The 16,159-nt window shown below is 40.5% G+C and overlaps 1 protein-coding gene across 3 annotated transcripts in view; it reads left to right on the top strand.

Annotated features, from left to right (window-relative positions):
• Positions 1–3,894: 3,894 nt before the first annotated feature.
• Positions 3,895–16,159, top strand: part of PKIG (cAMP-dependent protein kinase inhibitor gamma) — an 84,360-nt gene continuing 72,095 nt past the window's right edge. For 2 of the 3 annotated variants that reach the window (XM_069495943.1, XM_069495940.1), the window contains exon 1: positions 3,895–3,980. The gene's annotated coding sequence lies outside the window, so the exon portion shown is untranslated. Of the gene's footprint in view, positions 3,981–4,367; positions 4,386–16,159 lie in introns of those variants that run through there. The other variant, XM_069495941.1, reaches the window with a different exon arrangement.

The following is a 16,159-nucleotide window of genomic DNA, read 5'->3' as shown; positions in this document are numbered from 1 at the left end:
GCAACAGAGTGAGAGTCTGTCTCAAAAAAAAAAAAAACAAAAAAAAAAAAAAACAAAACTAGGTTGTTTTCCCCATATATTGTTTGAAAACATAGTACATGTACTTGGTTTTAAAATGCTGCATAAAAGAGCATACAGTAAAAATGTAGTGTCCTTCCATCTTAAACTCTCTCTCTCCCAACTCTCAGATCTCCTTCCAGAGTTCCTAATGTAATATACACATGCCAGTGTAGGGACTAAGGCCCTTGGCCCCCTGAAGGCTCATGACATGAAGCAGATCGATTAATAGGAGAAAAGGCATACAAATGTATTTAACACATACATGGTAGCCTGCAGAATGAAGACTCAAAGGTACAGGGGAAATTGTCCATTTTTATGCTTAGGTTTAAAGTATGGACACCTATGGAGAAGTGTGATTGGACACAAAGGGTATGCTCTAATGCTAATAGACTGACTGGGGAAACCCAGCAAGGCCTGTCTGTCTAGATTCTCCTTTGCCTCTCTGGGCATGCATTCCTGCCTTCTGGGAATAGGGCAGGGCCCTCTCTGGAATGGGGGTCTTTTGACCAAACAAAGTAGGTCAGATCATTTCTTTATGGCCAGATTTAACACAGAATAATTGTAGGTTTTATGGCTGGCTTTTCAGAAAAGAGGTTCTGGCTTTTATGACCTGCCGTGGGGAAGAGAAATTCTAGTTTCTCTGACTAGCTTCAGGGAAGAATGGGACTCAGAGATAGGAGGAATGAAGAAGTTCAAAGAAAACTGTTTGCTTCCTAGGCCTTCATTTTGGGGTACTGTTTCCTGAGCCCCAACACCAGCATTGTGTGTATTATCCATCACTTCTTTTTACACATAGTAACATTCCAACCACAGAGAGTTGCACAGTGCTTTTTTTCCCTTATTCATTCAACAAATATTTACCAAGCTCTTACTATGTGTCAGGCACTGTTCCCAGTCATGAGAAAACAGCAGGGAACAAAACAAAGTGCCTTCCTTAAAAGAGCTTATGCTGTGATGAAAAGAGACAAACAACAAATAAACAAATACATAACTATCAGACACTGACAAGAACCGTGAAGAAAAAGCAAGGAGAATGCAGTTCATAGGGGTCTACTATTTTCACAAGTAGCCAGGGCAGGTCTTTTTGAGGATGGAACATGAGAGCGGAGACGTGAGGGAAGTGAGGAAGCAAGCCATAGAGATACCTGGAGGAAGACTGGTCCCAATGTGGACTAGCCAAAGTAAAGGCCCTGAGATAGAGGGATGCTTGTAAAGCAGTGGTCCCCAACCTTTTTGGCACCAGGGACCAGTTTCATGGAACACAATTTTTCCATGGACATGGTGGGGGGGGGGGGGTTGGGATAATTCAAGCCCATTACATCTATTGTGCACTTTATTTCTATTATTATTACATTGTAATGTATAATGAAATAATTATACAACTCACCATAATGCAACCTCTCTGCTAATAATAATCTGTATTTTCAGCTGCTCCCCAGTGCCAGCATCACTGCCTCAGCTCCACCTCAGATCATCATCAGGCATTAGATTTTCATAGGGAGTGTGCAGCTTAGATCCCTCACATGCACAGTGTACAGTAGGGTTTGTGCTCCTAAAAGAATCTAATGCTACTGCGGATCTGACAGGAGGTGGAGCTCAGGTGGTGATGCAGCAATGGAGAGCAGCTGTAAGTACAGATGAAGCTTTGGTAGGCCGCAAAGTAGTATGCCTGCTCACCTAACTGCTGTGTGGCCTGGTTTATAGCAGGTCATGGACAGGTACTGGTCCACAGCCTGGGGATTGGGGACCAGGCAGTTGTAAAGGAAACCAAAACATTCCTCTCTAAAATACTGGGGATCACTGAGCTAAAGAGGGTCAAACACAGGGGGACACTGCTTCTCTCTCTGCTTGCATGATGTCAGGACAGCAATTTACAAAGACGAGGTATTCCTGCCCTCCTCTCTTCCTTTTCCCACCTTTACAAGTCATGCTTATCAGCTCAAAGACAGCAGTGCCAGATCTAGGAGAATTTACTCTTCCCATAAATTTACCTTCCCACATTTTTCTGTCTTTTGAAAGCCTGAAGATGTTCTTTTCTTTGTCTTGTCACTATATGAGATTTACGGTGCTTTCTAAAATACTATTTAAGCAAGGCCATTAAGGCACTGGCTTGAGAAAAAAATACTTTTAAACTGAGGCCTCTCCCAAGTGATGGGTACACCATGCATTAAATTTCTGCTAGTTTTTCTCATGTTAATCTGACGTTTGTTTTAACTAAGAACCTAAGAGGTTCTAAACTAGGAGGGAAAAAAAATTATATTTCTCTCCTATACTTAACTTCAAAATCACAAAGCCAGTGTGGCTGGAGCATGGACAAGAGGGGAAATGGTAAGAGATGAAGTTGGACAGGTACCCCTGGGGCAGTTCACTTCAGGGCTTGTTGGTTGTGACAGCAACTCTAGATTTTATTCTAAATGTGATGGGGAAACTGCTGAAAGGTTTTGAGCAGGGGACGACATGATCATGTTTACATTTTAAAAGGATCATCCTGCTGTTGGTTGGAACTCGTAAACTAGGGCAGGGGTGAGGTAGTGTTGGGGGTAATAGAAGAAAAGGCAGGACCAGTTAGGAGACTATTGCTGTATATATAACTTGAAGATAGGTCTGTATCTAAACCATATCTACCTTGGTCCCTCTTAATTCTTGCTACAGTAATCTATTTTACGGATATACCATAATTTATTTACTCAATCTCCTACTGAATGGTGTAATGGGTATATCCTTTGTGTTCAAGTTCCAGTATATCTGCAGAATTATTCCAAGAAGTGTAATTGCTAGACACAAAGTAAATAATTTCCCATATTGACATCAAATCTTGTCAACCCAAATAAATGGCTGAGGCAAAAGTCTCAATCAGTGGAGGTTTATTAAGCCAAGATTTTGAGGATGCGCCCTGGGAAAAACACAAGTAGCAGAGATGTGGCTGTTTTTCCAAAGGGGAGGTTTGAACCTTCAGCATTTTAAAGGCTCAGAGAGAGAAGGAAAAAGGCAGGGTTGAGGGAGGGATTAGTGGTTACATTCTTGTGAGGCCCTAGAAATCTACATTTTACATAAAATAACAGAGAGAAGGAAGCATCAACTTTGTAGGTGTCCCGGGTAGGTGGAAGAATGTTTCATTCAGTCTTGTCTCCAGTTGTTACCTGTAAGATAAACCTGTAATTCTTTATTAGTATGGAATCGAACAGGCTTTAGTTTTAGGTGCTAGACATAGGTATAATTTGCATGTCCCTGTTTATGGGAGGTTAGCAAGAAATTTCCTCAATGAATGATGGCTGGGGCCTGTTCCTCACAGGTGTCTGAGGCTTTTACCTTCTCTTTTGCATAAGGAGTTGGGGGGCGGGGCTGAGACTTAGATTTTGTTTTTACAATCTGGTGATCTAATTATCACCCAACGAAACAGGTTTATTCACTCTTTGCCACATCACCCCTTCACAGATTATAAAACAAAGGAATCTGCCACCCCCTCCCCATCAGTTTTCTCCTCTTTAAATATTCCCAGTCTAGCAAGCTGCCACCGAGGCCCTGTCTCCTCGTCAAACGTGCCCATCTCAGGTTACACAGAGATAAACTGAAGCAAGAGCAGCATTCGAGGCACACGTCCTCTGCCTGGCCTCTCTGTCCCCTTTCCCCCACCTCCCTCTGGGACAAGTTACAGGCTGCCAAACCCAACCCAGATCCCTCACTGACCACGACTCCAACACCCACTGCATTTTTCCTCCGCCAGCTCCGCCGCTGCGGAAGGCGTTGCGACTCAGCAGGTCCCATGCGAGCCTCCGTAGCGCGAGCGCCGCGGGAGTTCAGCAGCCGCGGTCGCCAAGGTAACGGGCTCCGCTGCGGGCTGCGGGCGCCAGGCTGCCCCGGGGAGGCGCTGCGGGCCGGCGGCCCCGGCACGGCGAGGCGGCGAGGCGGCGAGACGGCAGGTGAGCAGGGACCCAGCGGGCAGTACCGGCCCCAGTGATCCGTCCTGGCGTCTCCTTGTAGACACGGGCGAGGGGCTGGGTGGCGGGGGACCCCAGGGAAGCAGGTTGGGGCCAGACCTTTGTCCCTCAGCTGCGTCGGGGGCGGCGCCCCCAATGCCCTTTGACCCTGCCCTGCGTTTAGGTGGCGTGCGCTTTCGGCTGTTTATCGTAATTTGGGGCATTGCTTGACCTTATTTGGAAGTTTCTTAAAAAAAAAAAAAAAAAGCCCTTATTTGGGGGTCGGGGGATAACTCGAAACTGCAGATAATGTTTGTGTACGACTCCTCTGGGGCCAGAGAGGATTGACTTTGTGCGTCAGTTTTCTTGCCTGCAAAATGGGGATAATGATAGCACCTGTCTTACAAGGTTATTACAAAGTAAATTTATATTTAAAATTATTGAAGGTAGGTCGTCAATACTTGGGAGCTTTTATTATTACTACGACTACAAGGAGGTCCATCAGTTAGTGTTTATTGTGAGCCAGGGTCCGGGCTGATTACCAGGGGTGAAAAAGTGAATGAGACATCTTGTCGTGAGGGAACTCCACAGTTTCACGGAGGAGACAGATCCATAAACAGGCATTCATAGCGACTCGAGCTATGATTTTGGACACACAGAGGGCTGTGAATGCACGTAAGAGACAGCCTAGGTTTCCGGAGGGGGGTTGGTGAGGATAGTCAAAGAGAGATTCCAAAAGAAGGTGACTTCTGAAATGAGACATGAAGGCTGCCTTTGTATTGGCCAGAGGACGGGGCTGGTGAAGTGCACCATGCCTTAGAGACCCAGGGCGTGTGCAAAGCCCTGGGGGGAGAGTGCAGACTTCTTGGGAATCTGCAAGGTCTGGTCTGGCCAAATGATGACTGAGAGATAAACAGGTGTTCCTCCTGAAAGACTTTCTTTGTAAGTTTTGAGGAATTGGTACTTTATTTTGGGGGCAGTGGGAAACCATCAAAGGGTTTTAAGCAGGAGGGAGGGTTTGGGGTGTGTGCATGTGTGTTACATAGTGTGTGCGTGTTTGCTTAGAGCTGTGGTTCAGAAAGATCAGGGGTTTTTTGTTGTTTTCTCTTGGTCTTATCACTGTTCCCATCTGTTTTTCACTTTGCAGCCATTTATTTGTGAGTGATTAAAAAAAAATACGTACATATAGCTTTGAGACAAGGTCTTGCTATGTTGCCCAAGCTGGTCTTGGACTCCTGGGCTTAAGCCATCCTCCTGCCTCAGGCTCCTCAGCTGAGTGGGACTCCAGGTGCACACCACCACACCTGACTAATTTAAAAAAATATTTATTGAGCATCTACTATGTGCTAGGCATTGTATAGGTAGTAAGGAAACAGGTCCCTGCCCTCATGGAGATCACACATTAGTGAGGAAAATATACATCAGGGAATTGATTATAAGTGTGATGCGAGTTGTAAAAGGGGGTGCATATTAAGGTGAATCCAATCTAGTTGGGAGATTTGGGAAGGGTCTTGATAAAATGTGTGGAAGGAGTAGCATGAGTTAGCTGTAGTGGGCAATATTCTAAACATGTATTCCAAACCTGTTCAAGGTACATTCATCGAGACGAAAGCAGTCCATGACAACTGGAACTTAAAGATCAGTATTTTAAGAGATCCATCTAGAGGGATCCATCTAGCCCAGATCATTCAGGGCTATTGTATTGCATGCTCTTGGAAGAAAGAGCCATTCACGTAGGCTATACCAAGAAGAAATGGCTAGTGATGTAGGAGGGTAACCAGGTGAGTGCAGTATAGTAATGAAGGCCAAAGGAGACGGTCAGCTTTTCTGGATGTTACTGAGGTATCAAGTAAGATAAATTAAAACTTAAAATGTTTCCTTTGGATAAATAAATATGGAGGTCACTGGGGACCCTCATTGAGCAGATTTGGTGAAATGGTGGGGGTGGAATCTATAATATTGGCAGCTTTCAAAGGTTCAATGTAATGTATCAGTGGGATGAGTTACGAGTGGGATGTGAGAAAGACAAAGTGTAGGCAGCTCAAAGAAGTTTGGCTGTGAAGGGAGAGAGAGAGAAGGCTGGAGAGCAATTGGCGAATAAGGTGAAGTTTTTTTTAAGCATGAGAGAGATTAAATGCTGTTGGCAAAGAGCCAGTAGAGAGGGAAAGGCTGAGAAGTTACAAGAGATGAAGGGGAGAATTGATAGTGTAACTTTCCTGAGAAGGTGGGAGTGAATAAGCTCCACAGCACAGATCCTTTAATAGGAGTCTGATGGTTTCTTTTTGGAGAAGTAGGAAGCAAGATGATTGCCAAAAGGAGTGAAACAGTGTTATGCAACAACAATAAATGAATAAAAGGTGTAAGTGTGGAAAGAAAGTCACATTTTCCATTATTGGCAAATAGGCATTTATTGAACTACTATTGTGTTAAGCACATTTCAAGCATGAGAATCTCAGTAAATAATATAATCTTTCCAACAACGCTGTGAGGTAGGCCCTATTTTAATCCCTAGTTTATGGATGAAGAAATTGAGATAAAATGCTCACCCAAGATCACACAATATTTGAATCCCGGTCTGTGTGAGCTCAGAGTTTTTACTCTTAACCACTAACTAGATGATATAATTCTCTACCTATAATAGGATTATCTGCTGAGGAAATTCAAGAGAATGAAGTTAAAAATACTTAGATAAGGTTAAGTGAACAAGCTGCTATAAGATAGATAAAAAGCAATAGCTTTATGCAAGCAATTATAGTCAAAAATGTAATTGTGGGAGAAATGGCAATAGCAACATGAAAAATAAATACTCAGAAATAAATTTTAAAATAAATGTGCCCAGCTTAGTCTCATAGAGTAAGAATTGGCTTGGGGGTAGTGGTGGGAGGGCAGAATGGGTGTTAGGATGAAGAGGCTATGGGAAAATTAGGATATTGATACCAGAAAAGGGGCAGACAAAAATTAGGTGTCTATCGTAAGATATAGTTAGAAAGTATGTAAAGATGTTGACTATGATGTTTTTATAATATTGAAAAACTGAAAACAGACTAGCTAAATTATGGTGCAGTCACATGATGGATACTATCAGTTCTTAGAATTAGACCAGGTGCTGTGGCTCACGCCTGTAATCCTAGCACTCTAGGAGGCCAAGGTGGGTGGATCGTTTGAGCTCAAGAGTTTGAGACCAGCCTGAGCAAGAGCGAGACCCCCATCTCTACTAAAAATAGAAAGAAATTATATGGACAACTAAAAATATGTACAGAAAAAATTAAACAGACATGGTGGCACATGGCTGTAGTCCCAGCTACTCGGGAGGCTGAGGCAGAAGGATTGCTTAAGCCCAGGAGTTTGAGGTTGCTGTGAGCTAGGCTGACGCCATGGCACTCTAGCCCGGGCAACAGAGTGAGACTCTGTCTCCAAAAAAAAAATAAATAAATAAAAAAGAAAGAAAGAAAATTAGGTGGGAGCTATATATGTTAGAAAGATGTTTACATCATATGGTTAGGTGCAAAAAGCAGATTACAGTATGTTCCTGTTTTTGTCTCTTTAAAGTGTATACATACATATTTATAGAAAATATGTCTGCAAATATTGTTTTAAAAATTTTTATTTATTTATTTATTTATTTTTTAGCTTGGGAAAAGTAATGACTTTTATTTACAATTGCATGTATCAAGATTATAATAGAAACACTAGTGATACCATCTGAACAAAAGCAATGATTTATTGGTAATGGCAATGAAGGAAACATTGACAGTCTCTGGCGAGAATCAAGCAATTATCCAGGAGCTGTAGATCTGATTGCAATATGGTCTTCCAGTGTCTTGTTTAATCGTGATAAAATTCACCTGAAATTTACCATTTTTAAGTTACGGTTTAGTAGTATTAAATATATTCACATTGTTGTGCAGCCAATCTCCAGGACTTTTTCATCTTGCAAAACTAAACTCTGTACCTGTTAAACAACTCCCCACTTCCGCCTCTCCCCCAGCCCCTGGCAACTACCATTCTACTTTTGTTTCTATGAGTTTGACTACTCTGGATACTTTATATAAGTGGAATCTTGCTGTATTTATCTTTTTGTGAGTGGCTTATTTTACTTAGCATATTGTCCTCATGGTTCATCCTTCTTGTAGCATGTGTCAGAATTTCCTTCGTTTTTAAATGCTGAATAATACTCCTTTTTGTATGTTTATACCACATTTTGTTTACTCATTCATTCATTAATGGATATTAGGGTTTCTTCCATCTTTCTGCTATTGTGAATAATGCTGCTATGAAACACGAGTGTATTAGATAGGTAAATTCTTTGTTAAGAGATCACGGGGAAACTTTTATTCCTTTCCTCGTTACCTTATTTTTCTTTTTTCATGAGCGTGAATTGCTTTCATAATCAGAAAAGGCAATCGGGATGGGGGATGGGGGGGAATAAAGGTAAAAAAGGGCAGTAGCAGTGGGAATGGAATGGAGAGGTCAGATTTGAGAGACATTTCAAAAGGAGAATCAGCAACACTTGATGACTAAGAGGTAAGGGGGAGAAGAATGGAAGGTAATGCCTTCCTGGCCTCTGATAGGAAGAGGTATCCATCCTGGTGGGGTTTGGACTAGGGGAGGAGGGAGCAAATAAGGCTGGAGAGCCACCTGAGTCTTTTTAGCAGTCTGGGCTTTTTCCAGAAGATAGAAAGACACCATTGAAAGGAAGTGAAATTACTTGATCAGATTTCATATAGAAAGAGTACCCTGGCTTCCTCCAACCCATTCTGCAAGCTGAAGCCAGGTAGTGCTGAATATCCCTTTGTGTTACTAAGATTTGAACCTCTGTTAATTTCCTTTTATTTGAGATGTGCCTTTAGTGCTAAAAGATACATACCTACTCTTCTAAAAGCACTTGGAATGTTTTAAACCAAGTCTTTTTTTTTTTTTTTTTTTTTTTTTTTTTGTTGAGACAGAGTCTCACTTTGTTGCCCAGGCTAGAGTGAGTGCCGTGGCGTCAGCTTAGCTCACAGCAACCTCAGACTCCTCGGCTTAAGCGATCCTCCTGCCTCAGCCTCCCGAGTAGCTGGGACTACAGGCATGCGCCACTATGCCCGGCTAATTTTTTCTATATAGATTTTTAGTTGTCCATATAATTTCTTTCTATTTTTAGTAGAGACGGGGTCTCGCTCTTGCTCAGGCTGGTCTCGAACTCCTGACCTCGAGCAATCCACCCGCCTCGGCCTCCCAGAGTGCTAGGATTACAGGCGTGAGCCACCGCGCCCGGCCTAAACCAAGTCTTATTTAGATTACACTGATGCCTAATTGTGGTCAGTTTTATCTCAACACCGTCTCCTGTAAATTTGCTTTCTACCTTTAGTAGGAGAAATGTGAATAATTGGGAAAGTAAAGAAGAAATATAAACAATTCAAGGTAGAGAACTTCAATTTACTTAAAATATCTTTGATACCCTCCTTTGAGAGAAAAGGATCAATATAAAGTCAGCAGTGTCATATTAAGGAACTATTACAAAACAAAAATTCTTAGGGTCCTGATGGATCCAGCCCATCACTTATTTCTACTCCCACAAACCTGTAGTCTCTACTTCCAAAGCATTACAGAGGAAGCTAACTGTTGTGCTAACATTTGTAAATAGCTTTGCAGTTTTTAAGAGCTGGATTTCCAAAAGATACATATCCATGATCTCATTTCAGTCCTCCCGACAATTTTATGGGGTAGGGATTATCATTCCCCTTTCCGGATAAGAAGATTACACATCAGAGGATTCAAGAGCCCACTCCTGGATGCTATATCATAATAAGGCCTGGAGTTTAAATCCAAGTTTTCTTATTTTCTGCTTATGTTTTAGACTTTTATTATGGAAAATTTTAAACATATATAAAAATAGACAGGATAATAAAAAACACCTATGTACCCATCTTTCACCATCAACAGTTATCGACATATGGTCAATTATAGTTCATCTGTACTCTCCACTTTCTCCTCACCTTAGATTATTAATAATATAAAGCAAATCCTAGACATTATAGGGACCAAGGCCCTTGGCCTACTAAAGGTTCCCCGAAAAATCACTGACATGAGGCAGATTGATTAATAAGAGAAAAGTCATACAAATTATACAAGAAGAGAGCCTTCAGAATGAAGGCCTAAAGATACGGGGGAAATCATCCATTTTTATGCTTAGGTTCAATAAAGTATAGACAGCTACATAGAAATATGATTAGACAAAAAGGGCATGATCTAATGCTAATAGACTGAGTGGGGAAACCCAGCCCCAGCAAGGCCTGTCTGTCTAGATTTTTCTTGGTCTCTCTGAGTATGCATTCCTGTCTTCTGGGTATAGCGCAGGGCCCTCTCTGGAATGGGGGTCCAATGACCTACAGTCAAACAAGGTAGGTCAGATAATTTCTTTATGGCCAGATTTTACACACAATAATTTTAGGTTTTATGGCTGGTTTGGGGGAAAAGGGTTCCTGGTTTCTATGACCTGCCTTGGGGAAGAGGGATTCTAGTTTCTCTGACTAGCCTCAGGGAAGAATGGGACTGAGAGAAGGGAGCACAGGATAAGGTCAGAAAAAACCTTTTGCTTCTGAGGCCTTCATTTAGGAGTACTGTTTTCTGAGCCCCAATGTCATCATATCATTTCATCCGTAAATACTGTACTTCAATATGCATATCTAAAAGAAAAATACTTTTTCTCCCCCTTTCCTCTGTATAATCACAGTATCATTATTATACCTAAGGAAATTCATAAATGTTACTTTTGGTATTCAGTTTCCTTAACAAGCTCATAAATATCTTTTACATTTTAATTTTTAAAAAAATTACTTTTTTTAGCGATGGCGTTTTGCTATGTTATCCAGGCTGGACTTGAACTCCTGGGTTCAAGTAATCCTCCCACTTCAGTCCCCTGAGTAGCTGGGACAATAGGCTCATGCTACTGTGCCTGGCTTTTTACAGTTGGTTTGTTTAAATTGGGATCCAAACAAGGTCCCCGTATTACACCTGGCTGATGGTCTCTTAAGTCTCTTAATCTATAGCAATTTCTCCTCTTTTTTTTCCTCCCCTTGCCATTTGCCCTTCTCATATTTGGATTTGGCTGATTGTATCCCTTTAATGTGTTTCTCTTTAATTTTTTTTTTGGCCATTATACTTTTATAAGTGGTGCTGTGTACTTCCTGTTGCATCACACCAGAAATCAGTAAGGTCTAGTTAGCTCTCTTTGTGTGATATTAAGATTAATCATTGGGTTCAGATGTTGATAGCATGATCCATCCATTTTAAGTTTCCCATCGGTCTTTCACAGAATGGTTTTAGCAGCTACTAATGATCATTGCCTAGCTCTTTTGTTTCATTAGGGGTTGCAAAACGAATCCATGTTTTCTGATGCCAAGTCCTGTGCTCTATTTAATCCCTCTGTCTCCTAACTAAAGGAAGCCTTTACTCACTGTCATGTATTCTCCACTCTGGTAGGTGGAGAAAAATCCTTCATTAAGGAGCTCAATTTAATGTAGTAATAAAAAGGAACCAGAACCTGCATTCTCTGTCCAACACTAGCTGCTCCCAACATTGCTTTCCCGGTTTGGCCTTATGCATTTGCAAAACCAGATAATGGAAGGGCTGCCTATGTTAGTATTTTTCAAACTGTTGGTTGTTACACATCCATAGGTTGAGGAAAATTTAGGGTAAGGATTCCAGCATATTTTTAATGAAAGAAGAGAAAAAATTAGAGTACGTCTCATATAGAGCAAGAATAAGATTTGTTTTATAAAACTTTTGTTTCAGCTCTATTTATATATGTCTGAGCCATGATTTCTTCCAATAAGAAAATGTATTTCTTATTGGAGTCCTGGTCAAAACTATATTGTTCCACTATTTAAATGACCACCCTGAGGTATAGCAAGTTTCTCAGCCAAGGATTCAATTATGTTCAAACCTGCTACTTATAAAATAGTACAGTATATTGATCACTTTAGAAAATTGTACAGTATATTGACCCATTTTAGAATTTCCTTTAAAGGCTTTCTTGGGTGACCGACTACCAGTTAACCAAAATTACATTCCCCATTGACCTAATCCTCTGATATTCAAGTTGAATTGGATACATGAAGAATGTGAATCCTCCAGAGATTTTCACAAATACTAATGTATTTGATTCTCTGGTTATACTTGGGGTAGAGTATGATTCTAACCAGGACTGGAACTGCTGGTGGCATGCCGTGCCCCATCAGTATTGGTTGGTTGGGAGGGGGAAAGAAGTTAGGACTGGGCAGGAATGAGTGGGTGGAGAAGCTGACTCAGCCCTTTGGCTGGCTTCTGGGACGTGGGAATCCAGGTTCAATCTAATGTTGTTCCTGCCCTAATCAGGATTGGCTTAGGACATGAGCAGGTAGAATACTTAGTGACAACAGCAATGAGAGACTAGGAAATGCAGACTTTGGGCTTCAGTGCACAGTTAACATTTTAAAGCTGTGGAAACTGGAGTTTGGAGAGTATAAGTTGCTCATAATCAGCCAGTAAGTGAGGGAGCCAAATTTCAAGGCTTTACCATACCCTGGAAATATTCTGAATAAATGTTTGAGTAAGTTCCTTAATAATAGCATCTACTGCATAAGGTTGTTGTTAGGATTGAATATGTAGTTAAAGCACTTAACCCAGTGCCTGGCAATGAGAACCACTTGGTAAATATTAGCTGCTGTTAATATTTCTGAATCGTATTTTACAATGTTGAGTAGTTGGGCCTCTCACTTTTTTTATCCAAAGCCCTGCTCAGTTTCATTTTTCAGCTCCTACCTTTTCTTCTATATGGTCTGGTGGCACACCCTTATTGAAAACATAATTAGCAGTCTCTTTTGGCTTGAGGCAATTAACAGCCACAAGATGTTAGAGAGAAGTTAGGATCTGGTTAGGGTGGCTCTGAAAATGGTATTATTTGGGGGAGATGATGGATCCCTTGTGAACAAAGACACTAAGTAAAATGCACATAAAGCCTTATTTTTTGGTGTTTTTAATGTAATTTTTATCAAAGTAGTAATAAAACCTTCTAAATGCTATACTGTATAGGCTATAACATTCTATATTTGGGGATCTCAGCTGCCTGGAGAATAACTATCATGTACATATGTCATTTAAAAAATGTAACTTGTAAGTTTTTATAAACAATTTAATATGATAATATTTAGTTGTGTATGAGGGCAGGTCAGGTAATAGGTTTTTTTTTTTCTTTTAAGTTCTTCTCCAAGGGCAGTATATTTTTAAGACTAGGCTATGTTTTTATTTTAATATTTGTACCAAAGCTTAGCATTATACTGCTTATTGATTGTATTTTACTACCTAAGAAAATAAATATGTATTATTTTAAATTGGTTTATCTAAAGCATAATATCTGTTTCCTTGTGGATTTTTAGTAAAAACTTGAAGCACTAGATCTTTTCAGTGTAGGTTATTTTCTTATGGATAATCTATTAAAGCCAAAGGCCCCGTGATCGAAAGTAACTGAAACTTAATTAAAATGTTATTTTCGGGGAGGCTAATAAGATGTATAACTTTTTTATGGCCTAAAGGTCATTGTTCTCTGTTAGCTAGTCCTTGGAAAGTCCCAGAACTCATAGGAATGCAGGGGTGTATAATGAGAACAAGAACTTGGGTTTCAGGCAAATCAGGGTAACCTTGAGCAAGATCTCTGAGTTTAAGTTCCCTTATTTGTAAAATGTCTCATGAGGTCATTTGAGAGTTAACCGTTATAAAACTTGGTCACTAGAAAGACCTTAATAAATGTGACTTACCTTCGTTTCTCCCAGTCCTGATTTCACAAACCCACCTATTCTGTGCTACTACTAATCACCAAAAGGAAACTCTTAAAAAAAAATGCTGGTGGTCTAATCTTGATTTTCAGTGTCAGTTAAGCATAACATAATTCTGTTGCTTTCTTGTGTGCATAAGGTTTACCTTTCAATGGTTTTTGATGATCTCTTGCATGTTATATGTGGCACATATTAAATGTAGTGACCATATTTTCTAAGCCAAAAAATTGGGACTGATGGTGTGATGAGTATAGTATGCAGAGGGTCAAGAGAACAGAATATTTTGAAGTAGTGCAGTCTCAGGGAAATGGTAGATGTGCTTTTATGTATCCATAAGGAAGGAATACAAAGTCATGGTTGGGAACAAGGCTCTAGAGTCCCCTGGACATGAATTCAAACCTTGGCCCTGGTACTTTCTACTTTCATGCACAAGTTGTTTAACCTTTCTAAGCTTCAGAGTTTCCTCACTTGTGAAACGAATATTATGAGATTTCTTTGTTTCTTGTTAGAATTGCATGAACTAAAAGGCTCAGCACAGTCTTGGCAGGTAGTAAGTACTTGACATATAAATGTTAACTGTTGTATTATTGTGAGGCCTTTGAAAGGTGTATACTTATACAGTAACCTTTTTTTGCAAAAGCCTGTGCAAAAAGCTCTTCTAAAGTAAGTCAATATTTGGGAGTTTACTGTATAATTTCTTTATCAGGCTGGTATGGAAAAGGCACAGAAATATTTTGAAGACCCCATGCCCAGCCTTGAATGCCCACTGGGAAGACCTGACTGACTTGCCTTCTCAAAATATTTGAATAACTCTCAGCATTTATTCTATTGCTTCTGAGATGCTCTCTCTGTAATGTGGGTATGTTGGTATTCATATAGTTTACTTGTGCTAGAGGTAGGAGAGACTTTGAGGTTAACATAGTCCACTGTCTCAGGCTTCTTTCCCTAAGATTCTTTTGGTGTGCCCTCCCCAGAGAACTGGCTTCATCCTGAGGCTAGCAGCAAAATAGCTACAGCAGCTCTAGGCCCTGGATCCATGTATGGCATCTGCCTAAGGAATAGAAAGATTATTTCTTCCTCTGTTCTTCCCCTAGGAGTCAGAATTTTTCTCAGAAACCCCCAGAAAACTAACCCTAGAATGTCAGTGGCCTGGGTTGGGTCATGTGCCCATTCCTGAACCAATTCTGGTCACTAGGGCAATGCCACACCCTGATCAAGTCATTTACAAGAGGGATGAAATTATCTTTAAGCCAATCAGAAACAGAATTGTGTTTTTGTTAGGAAGGATGTTTTTCTATGATTAAGGGATGGATGCAGAGTAGATTGGTCAACTAGGAATTATGTTGGCTGCTGATAACGGTATTTAAATAAGACATGTTATTCTTTTCTCAAGAAATACTAAGTCCAAAGTAGATAATCTGTTGCTGGCTTGGCAGTTCTACAGTGCTATCAGGCAGTCTAAATCTTTCTCTCTCTCTGCTTCACCATCCTTATCACATATTTTGCATTCTCATGGTCACCTTATGGTCACAAGTGGGCTTCTGGTTCTCCAGCCAAACAGTCCTTGAGGCAGGAAGAAGTAGGAAAGCAGAGGGCAAAGGACACTGTTTAACGTATTTTAAGTCCCAACCAACATGTTCAGTTTACATCTCATTGTCCATTCTTATTTGGAAGGAGGCTGGTAAATGTAGTTTCTTAACTGGACACATTGCTATTCCCAGGAACACAGTGATTCTGTTGCTATGGAAGAATGGGAAATGGATATAGGCCTGTCAGTGGGTGGTGCGCACCACAGGAGGCTGCCAACAGTGTGTCCACTATGCCTTCCATTTGGAGGAAGCTGCTGTTTTTATATGTTTACTGTCTTTCTATTCATGATTTTTTAACCATACATTACATAATGTTTCATAACTCACTTTTCCCATTTTACTACATCATGAGTATTTTTTTCATGGCAGTTATTAAACAGTAGAAGCTTCTTAACCACTCCACTTATCAGATGCTTAACAGATACTAGATTAACAGATCCTTTTCATTCTCACTATAAAACTTAATTAAGTGTTTAATTCTCAAGCCATTCTGAATGTTCTCTGCTAGTAGACTATTCTCTGCTATACTGTCCAGTGCAATAGGTACTGGATGTGTGTGGCTGTTTAAATTTAAATTAACTAAAATTAAATTAAAAATTCAGTTTCTCAGTCTCGATAGCCACTATTTTTAATTCAGTTTACTGTATTGGACAGCCCAGATATAGAACATTTTCATCACTGCAGAAACTTCTATTGGACAGCATTGCTTTAGAGCACCAGCACGCTATAGCTCTTTCCATTTTTGGTTTTAGGGGGTAGTGATTAAAGTCATCAACTTGAAACTAGACTGCCTGGGTTT

The sequence above is a fragment of the Eulemur rufifrons genome, chromosome 20 (assembly GCF_041146395.1).
Source record: "Eulemur rufifrons isolate Redbay chromosome 20, OSU_ERuf_1, whole genome shotgun sequence".
Lineage (NCBI taxonomy): Eukaryota > Metazoa > Chordata > Mammalia > Primates > Lemuridae > Eulemur > Eulemur rufifrons.
Note: the sequence above shows the minus strand (reverse complement) of the source record. Positions and strands in the feature narration are given on the sequence as shown.